Source organism: Zerene cesonia, chromosome 26 (assembly GCF_012273895.1).
Source record: "Zerene cesonia ecotype Mississippi chromosome 26, Zerene_cesonia_1.1, whole genome shotgun sequence".
NCBI classification, from domain to species: Eukaryota; Metazoa; Arthropoda; class Insecta; order Lepidoptera; family Pieridae; genus Zerene; species Zerene cesonia.
This window is the reverse complement of record NC_052127.1, coordinates 2,215,163-2,220,412: the sequence shown is the minus strand read 5'-3', so window position 1 is coordinate 2,220,412 and position 5,250 is coordinate 2,215,163.

Sequence of the window (5,250 nt, the reverse complement as noted above, 5' to 3'; positions counted from 1 at the left end):
TGTTTTTTTACGTTTTGTCACTTGCATAGTATAAAGTATGTACATTCAAAACAATAATATGTATGTCTCAATGTATGGCCGGACGAATGAACCCTGTAACACAGGTTTTAACCTAGCACAGGGATCATTAGTATAAAAAAATTGATGCTACGAAACTCTAATGTACCTACATAATTCATGAATTGTCTGCAGTGTATTTCTCTTTATGGTTCAAATAAACTTATTTTTATTTTTTTTTTTTTATTTATATAAATCCGAGTTAACGTGCCGAGACAGGCGGTAAGCCATACTGCAATACATTTAGGTCAAGTCCCGTTTTAAATCCGTTAAAAGGATATAATAAAGCCTTCCGAGTTCCGAATGCAATAAACTCAAAAGTGAGAAATGCGACATCGCGCTAGCACATTAGAGAGAGGTAAATATTAACTTCGGCATCTCGACAGCGATTCATAAAAATTGCAAGCAAGCGAGTCGATTTGCACAAACTGAGATATCTAGGAATTCACGGATTTATCGACACCGCGCTGGGGAAATATTTGTTACATGTGAAATGTTAAAATATTATATTATCAAGCTGAAGAGTTTGTTTGTTTGGTTGGTTGGTTGAACGCGTTAATGTAAGAAATTACAGTTTCGATTATAAAAAAAATTTTCAGTGTTAGATAGCCTATTAAATGGAGGAGGTTCTCAATTCGATTGTATTTATGTTTGTTAGAACATACGGTGAACCGATTTCGATGATATTTTTTTTATTTGATAGCCAGTCCATGTGGACCCATTAAAATTTGGTTTCACTCTGACAATTTGTAGGCGGTTTAGTTTTTTTGTTAAAAATAATAATTATTTTAATAACCATTTTTAAAATCGTCATTAACCATATCTTCACTATTACGATAGTGCACGTACTATCCTGTCTGTATCCTGCATGTATAGTATACGTACCATCTTTTTATCATAAATTAGTTAGACATAAATTTTTAATGTCTCTATACTGAAAGTCATCAATTCCACACATCTTTACACCTGATAACATAGCAAAACCTATATTATACTCACGTTTCCAAATACTGGAACACCCTGTACACCGGCTTTCTGTAGACGAGGAATCCATCGCAGCGCTCCATCTTGTAACACTTTCACTTACAAAATTCTTTAAAAAAACTGGTAACACACAGTCGATTGTATCACGCTGCGTCCTTTTTCCCGTAATACAAAATTTTAAAAAAAGAATACCCGTTTCACTTCACTAGCCGCCAACTACGTTTGACGTTTGTTGTTTTTCTTTTTTTTTTTACTTTTTTTTGTACAAAGAATATGCAAAAGCTACTTTATAGTACTAGGTAAAAAAATTAAGGCGCGTGTACACGGTTACAAAACGATTACAAAATTTTGTCTAATTTGGTCCTTCTAGGTATTTTTCGTTTAGATTTAAGGCTCTCGATTATTGGGCTACGTTTACATGATATAAGCACTTATCCTATGTTATGTTTTAACGCCAGACGGCCATCACAGTGTATTTTTTGATCGATATACTCGACTTCGTTTGGCAGTTTTCACTACTGTTACACTTTTTCTGAAAGAGAAAATTCAAATTATAGTGACTTCATGAAGCAATGTTATACACACTTTGGCTTATATTTCCACCGTATTAGAATATTCAATAAATTATTTTACATAGATGCGTTGCTTGTTGTTGGCGTTGAATGTATCATATAACAGATAGCGAATTGATTCCGTTTCAAAATGTATCACTATACACGTTTTTCTTATATTATAAGTAATTTTTGTTCTAAACAGACAGACAGAGTAACACGTTTTAATATCAAAATCCTCATAATTGTATACATGTGAATGTGTACATACAATTCGTTGTTGTAATAGTTTTCTTTTTTAAAAAAATTAACTACCACGATTAATTAATTATAATAGATAGATCAAAACAAACTACAAACTTTAAACCACCTAAAACATAATGAATATAATAATAATTAATTAATGATTCCACAGCTATGACGTGTGAAAAAGGAACATTTCAAAAATCGAACGATTTAAAAACCCACAAGCGCTATTTAAAAAAAAGAATTAGGCAAGTTCTACTTAAATGAATTGTAATTTAATATGCCTGCTAAATAATTCCACACACAAACCAAACGACGCGATAATATCAGCAACATAAACAAAATACATTATAAAAAAAGAACCTGCATCCGGCCGATGGACGCACTTCCGGTTGTGATAAATACAAGTGCAATTACACAAGTGACAATCAATTCAAGGATTTGTCGGGTATTTTTTATATTAAATGGAACACCGCACGTACTGATATGAAAGATATATTTTTATTTAATAAAAACATAAAATCACACATGTACACAGAGTACTGCGCAATCATGCACAATTAGGTGTGACACTTTAACATAAATTTAATTAAATCCCTGTTATATGTCTTATTGGCTTAGAGAATCTGTTGGTTTAAACTAAGAAAACTGCTTATAATTTCCATATTATTTCATAATTTTGATATACGTAATGTAAATATAAAAAAATTCATAATATAGACAGTAATTAATTCAGTGTTACCTAGTGTAAAACGGAATAAAACAAAATGATATAAAAATGAGTTTATTTTCTCACAACTTGCATTTACAGCAGAAAAAACAAAATTGAGTACATATCACTGAATAACCTGTCATTTAGGTCACAAGCCTCACTTCATTCGACCACTCTCTCAATACATATTTCTTTTCTTTTTGAAAAAAACATACCTTTGGTATTTAAGCACAAAGTCCTTTTGGTCTTTTGAGATAATACTATCTATGCCATGCGGTTTCAGCCACGCCGTACGTGATGTAACATGGCCTTCCTTAATAAATGAACCGTTCAAATATTGTGAAGCCACCGATGATAGGATGATGATAGGATCAGAGATTGGCGCATTCAGACAAACATGTCATTCAATCAATCGAATCAATCAAAAACTCTTTATTGTGCACCTTTACACGAACAGTACAAACAGGAGTTAAATAAAATCAGTAAATAAAATAAAAAATATAAAAATAAAAAAAGCAGTATGAAGAGCACAACAGGCGGCGGTGGAGAGCATTCATTAGATGAAGCAGTTACCTCCACTATAAAAGTAGAGATAACTGCTCCTTCTAGTTACTAGTTTATGAAGATATACAGTAGGGCTATAACAGTGCACGACGCGTGCGCACCGTAGCCCATATACCGGCGGAAGTAGCGTCCACGCGCTCAGCGTGCCAAGTGCCGCGACCGTACCGCGCAGTTATACACGTTTATGGCCCGATTGATCACTCGGAGCTGGTGGTTCAATGTATTGTGTCCATGCTCCCATTTAGAGTGTAGAAGTTTTGTTCTGGACGTTCCAATATCCAGTATATTGGAAAGGGTGTTCGATGTATACAAACAATTATTTTATGGAATGATAGAATACCATCAATAATAATGAAATGAGTAATTGAAATAAAGCCGCACTCTTTTCATTTCGTTTCGTTTTGTTTTTTGCATTGTTACCTCACCACTTTCGACAGGGTGAACCGATTACGATCATTCCTTTGTTATTTGAAAGCTTCCTATGGGTTCCCATTTCAATTTGTAATAGCTCCGACAATTTGATGGCCGTTTGGTTATTTCGATAAAAAAAGATATCATAGATTTATAATAAGGTATAAACCGTTCACTACTAAGTTCAGTGCCAAAACTCAAAGCTCGTGTCCTAAAATAACATCACGCACCAACTAGTCAGCATTCATCCTCATGATAGGGCGCTGTAAGAAGTAGGTCACCAGCGACCACAGTCAGCAGGCTTCGCCACGCAACAGACACTGCGGTAGCTGCAGCCCATGACGTAAACTGTACCACCGCGATACGATACATTTCATACGCGCCATTACTCTTTCGTGTTCGTCACCGCAACCCGTTATATACAGCGTGTTACTAATTTGTATCACAAATACATTGAGCATAGTAAATTTTCCACTAATTCGTTTTTGTCATTGTCTTATTTAAATGTTATATCAATCTAGATACGATTTATTTTATTGTCAAAATAGTCACATTTCTGTGATTTCAATATAAAGACAAAAAAATGAAAAATCGATGTATAATCCTACACACTATCATTCTTTGGCCTTATTACTGCTAAAAAACCCAATACATTCTACAAGTGACTGAATTTCAAATCTGTATATTTGAACCCTTTTTGCTCTATACTCTATAAAATACTCTATAAGAAAATTGACACATAAGTTTTATAATCTGTATTAAAAGTTAAACAACACTTTACCCGTCAAATATAGAAAAAGCTACCGATATAAACGATTGGTTTTAAACAACTTGCACTCACGTATTCACTGCATTGGTCGCTTTGTATGCCACTAATCGCTCGAACATTATGCGTGCAGTAATTGAGTTACCAATACGTGTATATTCGCGCTTTGTTCGGCCAAATGTACGCTAATACTCGCTTGTTCATTGAACATTTTCAAACGTAGTCTTCCCTTAAAATTATTTCTATCCTGCATTATAATGTACTAGCTGCGCCCCGCGGTTTCACCCGCGTAAGTCCGTATCCCGTAGGAATATCGGGATAAAAAGTTGCCTATATGTTATTCCAGTTGTTCAGCTATCTACATACCAAGTTTCATTGCAATCGGTGCAGCAGTTTATGCGTGAAAGAGCAACAAACACACACGCATCCTTACAAACTTTCGCATTTATAATATTAGTAGGAAGGACTCGTAGGATACTTCAAACACTGATTCAATTAAACGATTCGATTAGATGTCGTAATTGTTTAAAAATCAAGCTAATAAAGTAAGATAATCTAGATCTTACGGCATCACTTGCGTAAAAAGTAACATTCATTCTAACATCTATCTTTATACCAAATTCTTACAAGAGATCCGTCCAACTTTTTTGCGTATCCATCCTCATCATTTATAGTTTATACTGTAATGAACATAAAAACACCTAGTAAATAACAAATCAAACAATATCAAAGCCACCCTATATCAAATAGTACCGAGCACTGCAACGCTGGCAAAGTTTTTGACATAAATTCAGACAGAGATATGACTTGGACGCGAAATTTCAAATATGTTTTCGCTCCGCTCAGTTTTATCTTTGTGCTCGTCGCATTTTCTAGATAGCACTTTAAGGCGAGGTGAGTTCTAAGACTCGCAAATTTTTGGTTCGTTTTTTCAATTTTTCTTATACAAAATGGAATAA